The sequence below is a fragment of the Arachis hypogaea genome, chromosome 5 (assembly GCF_003086295.3).
Source record: "Arachis hypogaea cultivar Tifrunner chromosome 5, arahy.Tifrunner.gnm2.J5K5, whole genome shotgun sequence".
In the NCBI taxonomy this organism is placed as follows: domain Eukaryota; kingdom Viridiplantae; phylum Streptophyta; class Magnoliopsida; order Fabales; family Fabaceae; genus Arachis; species Arachis hypogaea.
The window spans coordinates 61584378-61605129 of record NC_092040.1 but is presented as its reverse complement, the minus strand read 5'-3'; the positions used below and the strand labels follow the sequence as shown (position 1 = coordinate 61605129).

At 40.5% G+C, this 20752-nt stretch overlaps 1 non-coding gene across 1 annotated transcript; it reads right to left on the bottom strand.

Moving 5' to 3' along the window:
• Positions 1–2846: 2846 nt before the first annotated feature.
• LOC112804586 (small nucleolar RNA R71) lies at positions 2847–2954 on the bottom strand. Its single transcript, XR_003203196.1, has one exon. It is a non-coding gene; the product is annotated as a small nucleolar RNA R71 (small nucleolar RNA).
• Positions 2955–20752: the final 17798 nt, after the last annotated feature.

Below are 20752 nucleotides of genomic sequence, written 5' to 3'. Positions count from 1 at the left end.
TGATGATTATGTGACGCTCATCATCATTCTCACTTATGAACGCGTGCCTGACAACCACTCCCGTTCTACAAGCAAACAAGGCTTGAATGTTTATCTCTTGGATTCCTTAATCAGAATCTTCGTGGTATAAGCTAGAATTGATGGCGGCATTCAAGAGAATCTGGAAAGTCTAAACCTTGTCTGTGGTATTCTGAGTAGGATTCAATGATTGAATGACTGTGATGAGCTTCAAACTCCTGAAGGCTGGGCGTTAGTGACAGACGCAAAAGAATCACTGGATTCTATTCCAACCTGATTGAGAACCGACAGATGATTAGCCGTGCTGTGACAGAGCGCGTTGAACATTTTTACTAAGAGGACGGGACTGTAGCCACTGACAATGGTGATGCCCAACATATAGCTTGCCATGGAAAGGAGTAAGAAGGATTGGATGAGGACAATAGGAAAGCAGAGAGACGGAAGGGACAAAGCATCTCCATACGCTTATCTGAAATTCTCACCAATGAATTACATAAGTATCTCTATCTTTATTTTATGCTTTATTCATATATCATCCATAACTATTTGAATCTGCCTGACTGAGATTTACAAGGTGACCATAGCTTGCTTCATACCAACAATCTCCGTGGGATCGACCCTTACTCGCGTAAGGTTTATTACTTGGACGACCCAGTGCATTTGCTGGTTAGTTGTGCGAAGTTGTGATAAAGAGTTGAGATTGCAATTGAGCGTACCATGTTGATGGCGCCATTGATGATCACAATTTCGTGCACCAAGTTTTTGGCGCTGTTGCCGGGGATTGTTTGAGTTTGGACAACTGGCGGTTCATCTTGTTGCTTAGATTAGGTAATTTTTCTTCAGAGTTCTTAAGAATGAATTCTAGTGTTTCAAGGTGATGTTCTTATCATCACCAAAGCTGATTGATTCTCATCAATTTAGCTCTTAAATGCAATGTCCTGCTGAAGCTTGGCTAGCCATGTCTAATTTCTTTAGACTGAAGCTTTAGACTAACATTGCATGATTCCTGGAATTCTCATTAAGAATTTTGATATCCTTATTTACTTTTTCACTCAATTTTCGAAAAAAATCCAAAAAAATTATAAAATCATAAAAACCAAAAATATTTTGTATGTTTCTTGTTGAGTCTAGTGTCTAATTTTAAGTTTGGTGTCAATTGCATATTTCTGTTCTTCTTGCATTTTTCGAATTCATTCATGTGTCTTCATTGATCTTCAAGTTGTTTTTGATGATTTCCTTACTCTGATCTTTAAATTCTCTTGTCTTGTGTGTTTTGTTGTTTCTCATATGCATTCTCATTTTGTTAGTGTCAATAGTATACAAACTTCTAAGTTTGGTGTCTTGCATGCATTGTTTATTTGATTTTAGTTGCATTTTGATTATTCCTCATCATTAAAAATTCAAAAAAATTTTCTTTGTGTCTTTTCAAGTCAATAATACAGAGAATTGAAGATTCAGAACATACAGCAGAGGAATTACACAGAAAAAGCTGGGCGTTTAAAACGCCCAGTGAAGAAGGAAAACTGGCGTTTAAACGCCAGCTAGGGTACCTGGTTGGGCGTTTAACGCCCAAAAGGGTAGTGTTTTGGGCGTTAAACGCCAGAATGGATACCATTCTGGGCGTTTAACGCCAGGATGGCACAAGAGGGAAGATTTTGTTTTTAATGCAAACTTTTTTTCAAGTTTTCAAAATTTTTCAAAATCAAATCTTTTTCAAATCATATCTTTTCAATCATAAATTTTCAAAATCAATTTCTTTCCATTTTCAAAGATACTTGCTAACAATTAATGATTTGATTCAACATTTCAAGTATGTTGCCTTTTCTGTTGAGAAAGGTTTAATGTATGAATCATATCTTTTCTTGTTAGCCAAGTCATTAATTTTCAAAATCAAATCTTTTTAAATTTCTTTTCAATTATATCTTCTTAATCACATCTTTTTCAAAATAGTTTTCAATCATATCTTTTTAATTTCTAATTTCAAAATCTTTTTCAAAAATCACTTGATTTCTTTTCCACTCTTAGTTTTCGAAAATCAATTAGTTTTTTTTCAAAATGATTTTAAAATCTTTTACTTAATTTTCGAAAATTTCTTCCCTTCTTCTCACATCCTTCTATTTATGGACTAACACTCCTCCTCAATGCACAATTTGAATTCTGCCTTTCTAGATAAGTTCGAATTCTTCTACCTCTTCCTTCTAATTTTTCTTTTCCTCTGATACCTCAAGGAATCTCTATACTGTGACATAGAGGATTCCATATTTTCTTGTTCTCTTCTCTTTCATATGAGCAGGAGCAAAGACAAAAGCATTCTTGTTGAGGCTGACCCTGAACCTGAAAGGACCTTGAAGCGAAAGCTAAGAGAAGCTAAGGCACAACTCTCTGTAGAGGACTTAACAGAAATCTTCAAAGAAGAAGAACCCATGGCAGCCGAAAACAACAACAACAACAACAATACAAGGAAGGTGCTTGGTGACTTTACTGCACCTACTCCCGACTTCTATGGGAGAAGCATCTCTATCCTTGCCATTGGAGCAAACAACTTTGAGCTTAAGCCTCAATTAGTTTCTCTAATGCAACAGAATTGCAAGTTTCATGGACTTCCATTGGAAGATCCTCATCAGTTTTTAGCTGAGTTCTTGCAAATCTGTGACACTGTCAAGACCAATGGGGTTGACCCTGAGGTCTACAGACTTATGCTATTCCCTTTTGCTGTAAGAGACAGAGCTAGGATATGGTTGGACTCACAACATAAAGAAAGCCTGAACTCTTGGGAAAAGCTAGTCAATGCCTTCTTGGCAAAGTTTTTTCCACCTCAAAAATTGAGTAAGCTTAGAGTGGAAGTTCAAACCTTCAGACAGAAGGAAGGTGAATCCCTCTATGAAGCTTGGGAAAGATACAAACAATTGATCAGAAAGTGTCCCTCTGACATGCTTTCTGAATGGAGCATCATAGGTATCTTCTATGATGGTCTGTCTGAACTGTCCAAGATGTCATTAGACAGCTCTGCTGGAGGATCTCTTCATCTGAAGAAGACGCCTGCAGAAGCTCAAGAACTCATTAAAATGGTTGCAAATAACCAATTCATGTACACTTCTGAAAGGAATCCTGTGAATAATGGGATGAATCAGAAGAAAGGAGTTCTTGAGATTGATACTCTGAATGCCATATTGGCTTAGAACAAAATATTGACTCAGCAAGTCAATATGATTTCTTAAAGTTTTTCTAGAATGCAAGCTGCAGCAGGCAGTACTAAGGACGCTTCATCTGAAGAAGAAGCTTATGATCCTGAGAATCCTTCAATGGAAGAGGTGAATTACATGGGAGAACCCTATAGAAACACCTATAATCCTTCATGGAGAAATCATCCAAATCTCTCATGGAAGAATCAACAGAGACCTCAACAAGGTTTCAACAACAATAATGGTGGAAGAAACAGGTTTAGCAATGGCAAACCTTTTCCATCATCTTCTCAGCAACAGATAGAGAATTCTAAGCAGAACCACTCTGACTTAGCAACCATGGTCTCTGATCTAATCAAAACCACTCAAAATTTCATGACTAAAACAAGATCCTCCATTAGGAATTTGGAGGCACAAGTGAGACAGCTGAGCAAGAAAATTACTGAACTCCCTCCTAGTACTCTTCCAAGCAATACAGAAGAGAATCCAAAAGGAGAGTGCAAGGTCATCAACATGGCCAAATTTGGAGAGGAGAAAGAGGCAGTGAGCGCCACTGAGGAAGACCTCAATGGACGTCCACTGGCCTCCAATGAGTTCCCTAATGAGGAACCATGGGAATCTGAGGCTCACACTGAGACCATAGAGATTCCATTAGATTTACTTCTACCATTCATGAGCTCTGATGAGTATTCTTCCTCTGAAGAGGATGAAGATGTCACTGAAGAGCAAGTTGCTAAGTACCTTGGAGCAATCATGAAGCTAAATGACAAGTTATTTGGTAATAAGACTTGGGAGAACGAACCTCCTTTGCTCACCAAAGAACTGGATGACTTGACTGGGTAGAGATTACCTCAAAAGAGATAGGACCCTGGAAGGTTCTCAATACCTTGTACCATAGGCACCATGACCTTTAAGAAGGCTCTGTGTGACTTAGGGTCAAGTATAAACCTTATGCCTCTCTCTGTAATGGAGAAGCTAGGGATCTTTGAGGTACAAGCTGCAAGAATCTCACTAGAGATGGCAGATAATTCAAGAAAACAAGCTTATGGACTTGTAGAGGATGTTCTAGTAAAGACTGAAGACCATTACATCCCTGCTAATTTCATAGTCCTAGAGACTGGGAAGTGCATGGATGAATCCATCATCCTTGGCAGACCCTTCCTAGCCACAGCAAAGGCTGTGATTGATGTTGACAGAGGAGAATTGATCATTCAAGTGAATGAAGAATCCTTTGTGTTTAAGGCTCAAGGATATCCCTCTGTTACCATGGAGAGGAAGCATGAAAAGCTTCTCTCAAAACAGAGCCAAACAGAGCCCCCACAGTCAAACTCTAAGTTTGGTATTTGGGAGGCCACAACCAACTTCTAAGTTTGGTGTTGAACCCCCACATTCAAACTCTAAGTTTGGTGTTGGGAGGTTCCAACATTTCTCTAAGTATCTATGAGGTTCCATGAGAGCCCACTGTCGAGCTACTAACATTAAAGAAGCGCTTGTTGGGAGGCAACCCAATGCTATATTTATCTATTTTCCTTTGTTATTTTATGTTTTCTGTAGGTTGATGATCATGGGAAGTCACAAAATCAATTGAAAAAGCAAAAACAGAATGAAAAATAGAAAGAAAAATAGCACACCCAGGAGGAAAACCTTGCTGGCGTTTAAACGCCAGTAAGGGCAGCAAATGGGGGTTTAACGCCCAGTCTGGCACTATTCTGGGTGTTTAATGCCAGAAAGGGGCACCAGACTGGCGTTAAACGCCAGGAAAGGGCAAGAAGCTGGCGTTAATCGCCAGAAATGGGCACTAGCCCGGCATTTAACGCCAGAATTGGCATAAAGAGCATTTTTGCTCGCCACTTGGTGCATGGATGAATTTTTCTTGACACCTCAGGATCTGTGGACCCTACAGGATCCCCACCTACCCCACCACTCTCTCTCTTCTTCACCCATTCACCAATCAACTCAATACCTCTTCCCCAAAAACCCCTCACCTATCAAATCCTACCATTCTCTTCACCACTCACATCCATCTTTCATAAAACCCCACCTACTGATGTGTGGAAAACGATCCAACACAAAACTCACCGGCAAGTGTACCGGGTCGCATCAAGTAATAATAACTCACATGAGTGAGGTCGATCCCACAGGGATTGAAGGATTGAGCAATTTTAGTTTAGTGGGTGATTTAGTCAAGCGAATCAAGTATTGGTTGAGTGATTTGTGTTTAACAGGAAGTAAATGACAGTAAATGTAAAGGGGGAAGGGAAAAGTGCAGTAAATTAAAGAACAGGAAAGTAAATTTGCAGAAACTTAAAGAACAAGAAAGTAAATGACTGAAACTTAAAGTGCAAGAAACATAAACTGCAGGAACTTAAATGGCAAGAAAGTTAAATTGCTAGAAAGTAAAAGGGAATTGAGGAATGGGATTGCAGGATCTAAACAAAGAAGAAGTAAATTGCAGCAATTGATTGAGCAGAAATTGAATCAGAAGCAAATAAGCATTCAAACAGAAAGGAAATAAAATGTAGCAGAGGTTCACAGAAGAACCAAAAGTAAAATTGGGTCTCAGATCTCAAGAGACTAGGTAGCAGAGCCTAGATCTCTAATTGCCTTCTTAGATCCAAGTTAACAAAGCAATTGACAAGAATTAAAAGAGAAACCAGTAGAAGAACAGAAATCAGATTCAATTATGCAGAAAACAAATTGAAAAGAGTTTGAATGGGAATTGAGACAGAATTTCCTCAATTTCACACACCCAAAACTCAAAAACAGGAGAGTAGAGTTGCCCAAGTAAGAATGAGGAAGGAGATCAGTCAATTCTCCCTTGATCCTCTTGGTGCTCGGACAAGTCTCTCAAGAAAGCTCAAAGAAAGTGCAAATTCAAAGACTAAGCCAAAAGTAAGTCAAAAGGTAAAAATTCAAAAGAAGGTAAAAGCTCCTAATTACATCAAACTAGCTTCTATTTATACACTTTCTATTCTTGGATTTTGGAATTTGGATGGGCTTTTGATTTGGTGAAGAAATGAATTAAAATGGGGTTTTAATTTGAATTTTCGGCCCATGAAAATTCACTCCCAGGAGGCTGCCCTGCCCTTGTGGAGGGCAGGGCAGAAAATTGGTGCATGGTGCAGAAGTTTGGTGCGGCTTGGGTGCGTGTTGGTGCGGCTTGGTGCTGCCAGGAACGCAAAACGCTGCCCTGCCCGCGCCAAGGGCAGGGCAGAAAATTGTGGTGCTGCCAGATCGAGGAGTGTGCGCGTTGGTGCTGCCAGGGTCGAAGATTGGTGCGCCAGATTCGTGCGTGGTGCGCCAGGATGCTGCCCTGCCCTCGCGGAGGGCAGGGCAGGAAATTTTGGTGCTGCCAGATGCTGCCAGGGACGAATTTTGATGCGCCAGATGCTGCCAGGGATGAGAGTTGGTGCGCCAGAATCGTGCATGATGCGCCAGGATCTTGCACCAATCCAAATGCTGCCCTGCCCGCGCCAAGGGCAGGGCAGAGTTCCCTCTTCCACGCCCCGTGTTCGAAACACGGCTTGGGCACAAATTCAATTAATTTCCTTGGCTTCTTGGCACGGCAATCAACCTTAGTTCTTGGCTTCCTCATGGTTCCTTGTTCGATCCTTGTAGCATGCATGGGTGACATTTTTCTCTTGAATTTCTTCCTTGGAGAGCCCGATTCTGCCCTCCACAAGGGCAGGGCAATGTTCTCTTCCTCTTGGTCTCAAGGCACATTTTGTGCTCTGCCCTTGTAGTGGGCAGGGCAGAGTTGTCTTCTCTTCTTGGTTTTCTTATGTTGCCCTCCTAGAGGGCAGTCTGCCTTTGTGGAGGGCAATGTTGCCTCCCCCTTAGCATGCGGCACGCTTCATATGGCTTTGGCCACGCTTTCCTTTCCTTAGGTCACACTTCTTAGGCCACGCTTTTCCTTTTCTTTTCTTTTCTTCACCTATAATAAACCAAAACAACCACTCCAAGTATCACTAAATTCAAGAGGCTTATAAATCAATTAAAGTTCAATTAAAATTAGCTTAAACCTCATGGATTATCATTAATTTCATGGTGGTTGCTTGATTTAAAGAAGTTATGCATTTTCACTCCAAATCACTTACTTAGGATGCAAGAAAGTGCATAAATGCTAACAAAACAAGTGAAATTAGCTTGAAAAATGGGTATATGATGACTTGTCATCACAACACCAAACTTAAATCTTGCTTGTCCCCAAGCAAGCCTCAAAACTAAGAGTAAATGAAATGAATAAGAAAAGGATATTTATCCTTATTATGCAGATAGCAGAATTTGATCTATGGGGCATTTATGCAGACAATGACAACTCAAGTTATTGTTCTTGTTACATGATATACATTTTGCATCAAAGGTTTGCTAAACTTGCTGTTATAAGACTCACTTTTTACTCACTCCCTTGCTAACTTTTCTTGGCTTACAAAGCTTAACAAGCTTATTATTCTTTTATAGGTTGGGTGTCAAATGCTGCAGCATAGCCTTTGGCTTTATTTTCTTTTCTTTTTGCTCAACATCTCTCCACCACAGACACTTGGCTCATTAATTCTTCCTAGGATCATTGATGCCCAGCATCTCTTTGGATAACTAAATGTTCTGTATCTAAGTTGCTCTTTATTGTGGATTTTCAATTGGCCATCCCAAATCAGTTGATCTAAGTGACCGGGTTTCAAAATACCCCTTAGAATTTACTCATCCAAGTAGATCTCAGTACAAGAACACCACAGGCATATGTCCTAAGGTTCAAGCTATTGGTGTCCAACCTTTATTCTTTGTTTTTCTTGCCATTTTGGCTTTTTCTTTCTTCCTTTTCTTTCTGTTTTTGTTACCAAGGGTTGTTTCATTCTTGATAGGAGTTTTTATAACAGCAAGCTAACTCACAATTGAATGAGAATGATATTATGCAACACTTATTTCATGAGTCATGCATTTAATCAAACACATATACCACCACCAACTTCCATTCATACTTATGCAACATTGGATATTTCACTTTTCAATTTAAATCAAACTCTTTTATTTAAGCATATGGGAAACAAAACAATTTTCAAGCTAAGTGATGGATACAAGCATTGTGCAGACTTATCATTTTCAGCAAACAATCTCACTTGCAACTAGATAGACACTTTAGCAAGACAAACAATGGTTCCCATGTTCGAAACAATACACAGCAGCAAGGATTAAGTTCAGATACAACCTTTGAAGTTGCAGCCCTTTGATTCTTCCTTCTGTTGTGTTCTCTTTGAGTTAAAATGCATAGTGTCTTCAATTGTTGACTCATGTCCTGCATAATCCTCAAAGTTGCTTGCTTCTCAAGCCCTTAATTATATGGTTAGTGTGTATAAACTGAGTGTGGCTCCAGGATTGATTTTTGGTGTAGGGACACCAAACTTAATTGTCTGCCACTTCCTCAGATGTAACAAGTTAACCATAATTGAAACCATGTATCCTTGCTAAAGGTGAATGAAATTAAAGCTAGAAAACAATTCAACAGTTGAATAATGTTTTTGATTGCTTGGAGCTAGAGTCATGCAAGTGGTGAGAATGTGTTTTTAAATGATATTTTTGGTGGAACACCAAACTTAGAAGTTTTCATTCTCCCTCAAATTGTTTTGGTGTGCAACACCAAACTTAACTCCTTGCAATGCATACCAATTATTCAACATTTTTATTGAAAAGCTATGAAAAAGACAACTACCTCAGGTTGGGTTGCCTCCCAACAAGCGCTCTTTTATTGTCACTAGCTTGACATCTTCATTTTTGCTTATCATGGAGGTCGAAAATCACAGTGCCTTAGCTTGTCTATCTTCACTGTGAACTTCCTTCCGGTTTCCTCTTTGATGACTTCTATAAATTCTTGTGGAAGGATCTTAGTCATAGTGTAGTGATCAGACAACTGTGGGGATACCTTCATGGTTTGACTATTGATCATCACTCGATCCCCTAGTGAAAACTTTCCAGTGGGGATTTTCTGCTTGGCTTTAGTTCTCTCCTCTGTCTCTCTTTGAAGGAATTCTCTGTTGTGTTTTTCTTGGCTGGTACTTCCTTTCTCATTGTCCTCTATGATCCTTTTCCATCCTTCCTTCTTTGTAGCATCTTCGTTGTTGGTTGGTTTATCTTCACTGGTTTTGAAGAAAGTATTTGGTTTCTTCTCACCCATTTCTGCAAAGTGCTTCGCCAATTGAGCTATCTGCTCCTCAATTCCTCTCATTAACATCTCTTGGTTCCTTGTTGTTTCCTCTTGATGTTTCATCATTCTCTCCATTAGGATTTCCAAGTTTGTGATTCTCTGAGAGTCTTGTGAGGTTGGTTGGTTATGACATGTTGAAGGTAGGAAGGGTGGGTGTGGTGGCGGCATGTAGTGGTTGTTATTGCTGTAATGGTGTTTTTGATGGTTTATGAAGTTCGGGTTGTTATAATGGAATTCCCTTGGTCTGTGATTTTGGTACTCACTCCTTCTCCAGTTGAGATGGGTTTGGGAGTGTCTGTGTTGTGAGGGTTGGCTTTGAATGGTATTAGTGGATGTGTGATATTGATTGTTTGTGATCATGAGGTTGCCTTGGTGGAAACTTCCTTGTTCTTGATGTTGAAACTCCCTCATTCTCAGATAAGAATGGGGTCTCCATGGTGGAAATTTGGCATTCACTGCAGCAGATGTTTCCATGTTTTGCTGTGGTTGAGGATGCATTTGTCTATTTAAGTCTTTGAACGCATTCACCCCTTCACTATTCATCACTTCTTTTTCTGAGATTGCATTTTGTGGTTTCTCAAATGACTGTTGGTTGTTGACTCCTTTGTCATTGAGGTCTGCAATTCCTTGGGCAGTTGTTGTTGCTTTGAGTAGACCATCTGAGAAATAATCCACTGCTTTTCTTGTTTCTGGGGTCAATCCTTCATAGAAAGCTCGGAAGCCCACTTTATCAGTCGCTTTCTTGTACCTTTCCCAGGCCTTAAAGAGTGGTTCTTCGTCCCCTTGTGTGAATAGATGTTCCTCCTTTTTCAGCTGGATAATCTGTCTAGATGAGGTGAATTTGGCCAGAAATTTGGTAACCAAATCATCCCAACTAGTGATACTTCCTTGAGGAAAAGTTTCAAACCATTGTGCAGCTTCACCCTTTAATGAGAAGGGGAATAACAGGATCTTATAAGTGTCATGATCTGAACCATCGGTTTTGACTGCATTACAAGTCTTTAGAAAAGTGGATATGTGCTGCTGAGGATCTTCCGATGGATTTCCGTCATAAGAACAATTGTTCTTGATGAGTGTAATGAGTGGTGGCTTCATGTCATGATATCCTTTGTCTGTAGAAACTTGATTTCCTGTGATATGCAAACAATCAGGATGACCAAACAACAACACGCTTGAGAATTAAGTGCAGTTATTTGAGATAAATTGTTAGTGAGTTAATAGAGGCAATTTCTCAAACAGTTAGTGTGTTAGTAGGAATTAGAATAACAGAAAAGAAAAAAAATGCTTGATCTAGACCTCCACTTCACTTAATCATTGTCAATCTATTTCAATCCCCGGCAACGGCGCCAAAAACTTGATGTGTGGAAAACGATCCAACACAAAACTCACCGGCAAGTGTACCGGGTCGCATCAAGTAATAATAACTCACATGAGTGAGGTCGATCCCACAGGGATTGAAGGATTGAGCAATTTTAGTTTAGTGGGTGATTTAGTCAAGCGAATCAAGTATTGGTTGAGTGATTTGTGTTTAACAGGAAGTAAATGACAGTAAATGTAAAGGGGGAAGGGAAAAGTGCAGTAAATTAAAGAACAGGAAAGTAAATTTGCAGAAACTTAAAGAACAAGAAAGTAAATGACTGAAACTTAAAGTGCAAGAAACATAAACTGCAGGAACTTAAATGGCAAGAAAGTTAAATTGCTAGAAAGTAAAAGGGAATTGAGGAATGGGATTGCAGGATCTAAACAAAGAAGAAGTAAATTGCAGCAATTGATTGAGCAGAAATTGAATCAGAAGCAAATAAGCATTCAAACAGAAAGGAAATAAAATGTAGCAGAGGTTCACAGAAGAACCAAAAGTAAAATTGGGTCTCAGATCTCAAGAGACTAGGTAGCAGAGCCTAGATCTCTAATTGCCTTCTTAGATCCAAGTTAACAAAGCAATTGACAAGAATTAAAAGAGAAACCAGTAGAAGAACAGAAATCAGATTCAATTATGCAGAAAACAAATTGAAAAGAGTTTGAATGGGAATTGAGACAGAATTTCCTCAATTTCACACACCCAAAACTCAAAAACAGGAGAGTAGAGTTGCCCAAGTAAGAATGAGGAAGGAGATCAGTCAATTCTCCCTTGATCCTCTTGGTGCTCGGACAAGTCTCTCAAGAAAGCTCAAAGAAAGTGCAAATTCAAAGACTAAGCCAAAAGTAAGTCAAAAGGTAAAAATTCAAAAGAAGGTAAAAGCTCCTAATTACATCAAACTAGCTTCTATTTATACACTTTCTATTCTTGGATTTTGGGATTTGGATGGGCTTTTGATTTGGTGAAGAAATGAATTAAAATGGGGTTTTAATTTGAATTTTCGGCCCATGAAAATTCACTCCCAGGAGGCTGCCCTGCCCTTGTGGAGGGCAGGGCAGAAAATTGGTGCATGGTGCAGAAGTTTGGTGCGGCTTGGGTGCGTGTTGGTGCGGCTTGGTGCTGCCAGGAACGCAAAACGCTGCCCTGCCCGCGCCAAGGGCAGGGCAGAAAATTGTGGTGCTGCCAGATCGAGGAGTGTGCGCGTTGGTGCTGCCAGGGTCGAAGATTGGTGCGCCAGATTCGTGCGTGGTGCGCCAGGATGCTGCCCTGCCCTCGCGGAGGGCAGGGCAGGAAATTTTGGTGCTGCTAGATGCTGCCAGGGACGAATTTTGATGCGCCAGATGCTGCCAGGGATGAGAGTTGGTGCGCCAGAATCGTGCATGATGCGCCAGGATCTTGCACCAATCCAAATGCTGCCCTGCCCGCGCCAAGGGCAGGGCAGAGTTCCCTCTTCCACGCCCCGTGTTCGAAACACGGCTTGGGCACAAATTCAATTAATTTCCTTGGCTTCTTGGCACGGCAATCAACCTTAGTTCTTGGCTTCCTCATGGTTCCTTGTTCGATCCTTGTAGCATGCATGGGTGACATTTTTCTCTTGAATTTCTTCCTTGGAGAGCCCGATTCTGCCCTCCACAAGGGCAGGGAATGTTCTCTTCCTCTTGGTCTCAAGGCACATTTTGTGCTCTGCCCTTGTAGTGGGCAGGGCAGAGTTGCCTTCTCTTCTTGGTTTTCTTATGTTGCCCTCCTAGAGGGCAGTCTGCCCTTGTGGAGGGCAATGTTGCCTCCCCCTTAGCATGTGGCACGCTTCATATGGCTTTGGCCACGCTTTCCTTTCCTTAGGTCACACTTCTTAGGCCATGCTTTTCCTTTTCTTTTCTTTTCTTCACCTATAATAAACCAAAACAACCACTCCAAGTATCACTAAATTCAAGAGGCTTATAAATCAATTAAAGTTCAATTAAAATTAGCTTAAACCTCATGGATTATCATTAATTTCATGGTGGTTGCTTGATTTAAAGAAGTTATGCATTTTCACTCCAAATCACTTACTTAGGATGCAAGAAAGTGCATAAATGCTAACAAAACAAGTGAAATTAGCTTGAAAAATGGGTATATGATGACTTGTCATCACCTACCTCACCATTCAAATTCAAACCACTTTCCCTCCCAAACCCACCCATACATGGCCGAACCATACCCCCCTCTCCACTCCTATATAAACCCATATTCACTCCTTCATTTTCACACAACCTACACACTACATCTCCCACTTGGCCAAAAAATAAAGCCACTCCCATCTCCTCTGTTTTCTTCTTCTTTTACTCTCTTCTTTCTTCTTTTGCTTGAGGACGAGCAAACCTTCTAAGTTTGGTGTGGTAAAAGCATTGCTTTTTGTTTTTTCATAACCATTTATGGCACCTAAGGCCGGAGAAACCTCTAGAAAGAGGAAAGGGAAGGCAAAAGCTTCCACCTCTGAGTCATGGGAGATGGAGAGATTCATCTTAAGGGTGCATCAAGACCACTTCTATGAAGTTGTGGCCATAAAGAAGGTGATCCCTGAGGTCCCTTTCAAACTCAAAAAGAGTGAATATCCGGAGATCCGACATGAGATCCGAAGAAGAGGTTGGGAAGTTCTTACCAACCCCATTCAACAAGTCGGAATCTTAATGGTTCAAGAGTTCTATGCCAATGCATAGATCACCAAGAACCATGATCAAAGTGTGAACCCGGACCCAAAGAATTGGCTTACAATGGTTCGAGGGAAATGCTTAGATTTTAGTCCGGAAAATGTAAGATTGGCATTCAACTTGCCCATGATGCAAGGAGATGAACACCCTTACACTAGAAGGGTCAACTTTGATCAAAGGTTGGACCAAGTCCTCATAGACATTTGTGAAGAGGGCGCTCAATGGAAGAGAGATTCAAGAGGGAAGCCGGTTCAACTGAGAAGGCATGACCTCAAGCCCGTGGCTAGGGGATGGTTGGAGTTTATCCAACTCTCAATCATTCCCACTAGCAACCGGTCCGAAGTTACTGGTGCACGAAATTGAAAATCACAATTCTCGACAATTTCGCACAACTAACCAGCAAGTGCACTGGGTCGTCCAAGTAATACCTTACGTGAGTAAGGGTCGATCCCACGGAGATTATTGGTTTAAAGCAAGCTATGTTTATTTTATTATTCTTAGTCAGGATATTAATTAAAATTATCAGTTGGAATTATTAGAAAAATAAAAGAGTGTGAAATAGTTACTTGTTGTGCAGTAATGGAGAATATGTTGGGGTTTTGGAGATGCTTTTTCCTCTGAATCCCTGCAATATAATGCTTACTCACTTTCATAAATGCAAAGCTCCTTCCATGGCAAGCTGTATGTAGGGAATCACCATTGTCAATGGCTACCTCCCATCCTCTCAGTGAAAACGGTCCAGATGCTCTGTCACAGCACGGCTAATCAGCTGTTGGTTCTCGATCATGTTGGAATAGGATCCATTGATCCTTTTGCGTTTGTCATCACGCCCAGCAATCGCGAGTTTGAAGCTCGTCACAGCCATTCAATCCTTGAATCCTACTCGGAATACCACAGACAAGGTTTAGACTTTCCGGATCCTCAAGAGTGGCCGCCATCAGTTCTAGCTTATACCACGAAGATTCTGATTAAGGAAGCTAAGAGATACTCATTCAATCTGATGTAGAACAGAGGTGTTTGTCAGGCACACGTTCATGGATTGAGGAAGGTGATGAGTGTCACGGATCATCACCTTCTCCATAATTAAGCGCAAATGAATATCTTAGATAGGAACACGCATGTTTAAAAGGAGAAACAGAAACAATTGCATTAATTCATTGAGACGCTGCAGAGCTCCTCACCCCCAACAATGGAGTTTAGAGAATCATGCCTTCAAAGTGTATAAAATTCAGATCTGAAAATGTCATGAGGTACAAGATAAGTCTCTAAAAGTTATTTAAATAGTAAACTAGTAACCTAGGTTTACAGAATATGAGTAAACTAAGATAATTGGTGCAGAAATCCACTTCTGGGGCCCACTTGGTGTGTGCTGGGGCTGAGACTAAAGCTTCTCACGTGCTTGGGTTATTTCTGGAGTTGAACGCCAGGTTGTGACGTGTTTTGGACGCTGAACTCCAACTTGTAACCTGTTTCTGGCGCTAGACGCCAGACAGCAGCATGAAAAAACGCCAGTTTCCGTCATCTATCTTCGTGCAAAGTATGGACTATTATATATTGCTGGAAAGCCCTGGATGTATACTTTCCAACCCAATTGAGAGCGCGTCAGGTGGACTCCTGTAGCTCCAAAAAATCCATTCCGAGTGCAGGGAGGTCAGGATCCAACAGCATCAGCAGTCCTTTTTCAGCCTAACTCAGATTTTTGCTCAGCTCCCTCAATTTCAGCCAGAAAATACCTTAAATCACAGAAAAACACACAAACTCATAGTAAAGTCCAGAAATATGATTTTTTCCTAAAAACTAATAATATTATACTAAAAACTAATTAAAACATGCTAAAATCTACATGAAATTACCCCCAAAAAGCATATAAAATATCCGCTCATCACAACACCAAACTTAAACTGTTGCTTGTCCCGAAGCAACTAGATGAACAAAAATAGGATAAAAAGAATTTAAGGAGTAATAAAATCTCCGAGTTTTAAGTGAAGCTCAGATTCTAATTTAGATGAGCAGGGCTAGTAGCTTTTTGTTTCTGAACAGTTTTGGCATCTCCCTTTATCCTTTGAAATTCAGAATGATTGGCATCCATAGGAACTCAGAATTCAGATAGTATTATTGATTCTCCTAATGTAGTATGTTGATTCTTGAACACAGTTACTTTATGAGTCTTAGCCGTGGCCCTAAGCACTTTGTTTTCCAGTATTACCACCGGATACATAAATGCCACAGACACATGACTGGGTGAACCTTTTCAGATTGTGACTCAGCTTTGCTAAAGTCCCCAGTTAGAGGTGTCCAGAGCTCTTAAGCACACTCTTTTTGCTTTGGATCACGACTTTAACCACTCAGTCTCAAGCTTTTCACTTGGACCTGCATGCCACAAGCACATGGTTAGGGACAGCTTGATTTAGCCGCTTAGGCCTGGAATTACTTCCTTGGGCCCTTCTATCCACTGATGCTCAAAGCCTTGGATCCTTTTCACCCTTGCCTTTTGGTTTTAAGGGCTATTGGCTTTTTCTTTTTCTTGATCCAATGATTTCTTGTAAAAGTTTTTTTTTTCACTGCTTTTTCTTGCTTCAAGAATCAAATTCATGATTTTTCAGATCATCAATAACATTTCTCTTTTTCATCATTCTTTCAAGAGCCAACAATTTTAACATTCATAAATAACAAGATCAAAAATATGCACTGTTCAAGCATTCATTCAGAAGACAAAAAGTATTGCCACCACATATAAATAATTAGAATTTTTCTTATTAAGAACTCGAAAAAATTATTGCCTTTTTATTCTAAAAATCTACTATTTTATTCATGTTTGATGATGATGAGAAAAATAAATTATAACTTTATTGAAAATAAAATCAAAATAGATATGCTAATTACTACTACTCCTATATAACTTCTAAGGTAAAATCCTATAATAATATTATCACAGAGTTAAAGCTAGAATTAGAACTTAACAACCTGTATTTTGGGAAGTGGATGTTCCTCTAGTCTGTGGGATGCTTGGTCCTGCAAGAATTAATTTCTGACGCTTCAGTTCCTTCAGTTCACATCCTTACTCTTCATGTTCCCTTAGGTGCCATGATCTTAATGAGTTTTAGCTCAGTGATCATGGAAAATCACACCAAACTTAGAGGTTTGCTTGTCCTCAAGCAAAAGAAAGGATAGGAGAGGAATAGAGGGAAAGGCAATTTCGAAATCCAAAAGATATGATGAGTTGAAAAAGATTTGAAAAAGATTTGGATTGGAAAAAGATTTGTGCTTATGAATTAAGATACATTTGATATTTAAAAAAAAAGAATTTTAGAAATTAGGGTTTTTAGAAATTAGGATTAAAATTTTTGGAATTGAAGGATGATATTTTGAAACATGTTTATGCAAGAAATCATGAATTGAAACATAAAAATTAGAAAATTTGTGAAGAAAAATGAATTTTACCTCCTCCCCACCATCCTGGCGTTAAACGCCTAACTGCTGCATGTTTTGGGCGTTTAACGCCCAATTGTTGCTTCTCTTGGGCGTTCAACGCCCAGCTGTTGCTTCTTTCTGGCGTTGAACGCCAGGAAGTCCTTTGTCACTGGGCGTTTTTCTAAACGCCCAGGACGCTATCAATCTGGCGTTAAACGCCCAGAAGGTGCTTCTTTCTGGCGTTCAACGCCCAGAAGATGCCCCTTTCTGGCGTTTAACGCTCAGATGGCTACGCTTACTGGCGTTGAACGCCCAGTGGGTGCTTCTTTTGGGCGTTCAACGCCCAAAACGTTTCTTACTGGCTTTTTCATGCCAGTGAGCTTCCAAATTTTCCTGTAACTCTGTGAATTCAATCAATTGCTATTTTACCTTTTGAAGATACTCTGTCATATACCTGTAAAAATCAATTAATTAGCAAAAACAAATAAAATTAAATTTTGTGAATGGCTGGGTTGCCTCCCAGCAAGCGCTTCTTTAATGTTGTTAGCTGGACTATTACTGAGCTTTAATTAAGTCTCAATTTTGAGCATTCTTGCTCAAAATTTCTTTCAAGATAATGTTTAACTCTCTATCCATTAACAATGAACTTTTTGTTCGATTCATTATCCTGAAGCTCTACGTATCCATATGGTGATACACTTGTAATCACATATGGACCTCTCCACCGGGATTTTAATTTCCCGGGGAATAATTTGAGCCTAGAATTAAATAGCAGAACTTTTTGCCCCGGCTCAAAGACTCTGGATGACAATTTCTTATCATGCCATCTTTTTGCTTTCTCTTTGTAAATTTTTGCATTCTCGAAAGCATTGAGTCTAAATTCCTCTAGCTCATTTAACTGGAGCAATCATTTTTCTCCAGCTAACTTGGCATCAAGGTTTAGGAATCTGGTTGCCCAGTAGGCCTTGTGTTCCAGTTCCACTGGCAAGTGACATGCCTTTCCATACACAAGCTGGTATGGAGAGGTTCCTATAGGGGTCTTGAATGCTGTTCTATATGCCCACAGAGCATCATCCAAGCTTCTTGCCCAATCCCTTCTACGGTTAATTACAGTCCGTTCCAGGATTCTTTTGAGTTATCTGTTAGAGACTTCAGCTTGCCCATTTGTCTGTGGATGATATGGAGTGGCTACCCTGTGGCTAACTCCATAACGAACCAAAGCAGAGCAAAGCTGTTTATTGCAGAAATGAGTGCCCCCATCACTGATTAATACTCTAGGGGTACCAAATCTGCTGAAGATGTGTTTCTGGAGGAATTTTAACACTGTTTTAGTGTCATTAGTAGGTGTTGCAATAGCTTCCACCCATTTGGATACATAATCCACTGCCACCAGAATATAAGTGTTTGAGTATGATGGTGGGAAAGGTCCCATGAAGTCAATGCCCCATACATCAAACAACTCAATCTCCAAGATCCCTTGTTGAGGCATGGCATAACTGATGAGCGGATAATTTGTATACTTTTTGGCATTGTTTTTAGTATGTTTTTGTTATGATCTAGTTAGTTTTTAGTATATTTTTATTAGTTTTTAGTTAAAATTCACTTCTCTGGACTTTACTATGAGTTTGTGTGTTTTTCTGTGATTTCAGGTATTTTCTGGCTGAAATTGAGGGACCTGAGCAAAAATCTGATTCAGAGACCAAAAAGGACTGCAGATGCTGTTGGATTCTGACCTCCCTGCACTCGAAGTGGATTTTCTGGAGCTACAGAAGTCCAATTGGCGCGCTCTCAACGGAGTTGGAAAGTAGACATCCTGGGCTTTCCAGCAATATATGATAGTCCATACTTTGCCCAAGATTTGATGGCCCAAACCGGCGTTCAAAGTCACCTCAAGAAATCCCAGCGTTAAACGCTGGAACTGGCACCCAAATGGGAGTTAAACGCCCAAACTGGCACTAAAGCTGGCGTTTAACTCCAAGAGGAGTCTCTGCACGAAATTTGCTTCATTGCTCAGCCCAAGCACACACCAAGTGGGCCCGGAAGTGGATTTTTATGTCATTTACTCATTTCTGTACACCTTAGGTTACTAGTTCTTATAAGTAGGACCTTTTACTATTGTAAAAAAAAAGGACTTTGGTAGCTATCTTCGTTTTGTATGCTATCTTAGATCATTGGGAGGCTGGCCATTCGGCCATGCCTAGACCTCATGCTTATGTATTTTCAACGGTGGAGTTTCTACACACCATAGATTAAGGTGTGGAGCTCTGCTGTACCTCGAGTATTAATGCAATTACTATTGTTCTTCCATTCAATTCCGCTTGTTCTTTGTCCAAGATATCATTTGTTCTTCAACTTGATGAAGGTGATGATTGTCACGAATCATCACCTTTCTCACCCATGAACAAAGTGACTGACAACCACTCTTGTTCTACAAGCAACTAAGGCCATAGTGAATATCTCTTGGATTCCTGATTGCACGATGCATGGTTGATCGCCTGACAACCGAGTGCTCGCCTGACAAACGAGCCAACCATTCCGTGAGATCAGAGTCTTCGTGGTATAGGCGAGAACTGATGGCAGTATTCAAGAGAATCCGGAAGGTCTAACCTTGTCTGTGGTATTCTGAGTAGGATTCAATGACTGAATGACTGTGACGTGCTTCAAACTCCTGAGGGCGGGGCGTTAGTGACAGACGCAAAAGAATCACTGGATTCTATTCCGGCCTGATTGAGAACCGACAGATGAATTCCGCTATGCTGTGACAGAGCATATGCAATCGCTTTCACTGAGAGGATGGGAGGTAGCCACTGACAACGGTGAAACCCTTGCTTAAGCTTGCCATGGAAAGGAGTAAGAAGGATTGGATGAAGACAGTAGGAGAGCAGAGAGACGGAAGGGAAGGCATCTTCATGCGCTTATCTGAAGTTCCTACCAATGAATTACATAAGTATCTCTATCTTTACCTTTGTGTTATTTTCGTTCATCACCATTACTACTTGAGTTTGCCTGACTAAGATTTACAAGATGACCATAGCTTGCTTCAATACTAACAATCTCCGTGGGATCGACCCTTACTCGCGTAAGGTTTATTACTTGGACGACCCAGTGCACTTGCTGGTTAGTTGTGCGAAGTTGTGTAATGCCATGGTATTGAGCTACCACGTTGTTGGAGCCATTACTGGGGATTATGAGAGTTGTGAAAAAGTATTGTTCACAATTTCGCGCACCAAGTTTTTGGCGCCGTTGCCGGGGATTGTTCAAGTTTTGAGCAAGCCTTTTGTCCGGTAACATTGATGCCAAAATCCGGCAACAGCACCAAGTTTTTGGCGCCGTTGCCGGGGATTGTTCAAGTTTTGAGCAAGCCTTTTGTCCGGTAACATTGATGCCAAAATCCGGCAACAACACCAAGTTTTTGGCGCCGTTGCCGGGGATTGTTCAAGTTTTGAGCAAGCTTTTGGTAACATCAGTGCCAAGATCCGGCAACAACACCAATTTTTTGGCGTTATTGCCAGGGATTGTTCTAGTTTGGACAATTGACGGTTCATCTTGTTGCTTAGATTAGGTATTTATTTTTTTTCGAAATTCTTGAAGATGAATTCTAGAGTTTCATGATGATTTGTTGAAATCTGGCTGGCTGAGAAGCCATGTCTAATCTCATTGGACCGAGGTTTCAACTTATCACCACAAGAGCTTGTTGATTCTTATCAATCTTGCTTTTGGAGCAGTGATCTGCTAAGGCTTGGCTGGCCTCTGGCCATGTCTAGTGTTTTGGACCGAAGCTTTCTTTGAAAGCTTGGCTGGCTGTGAAGCCATGTCTAGTTCCTGGACCGGAGTCTTAGACTAGCATTGCACTGATTCCTGGAATTCTCATTAAGAATTTTGATACCTTTTTCCACTTAAT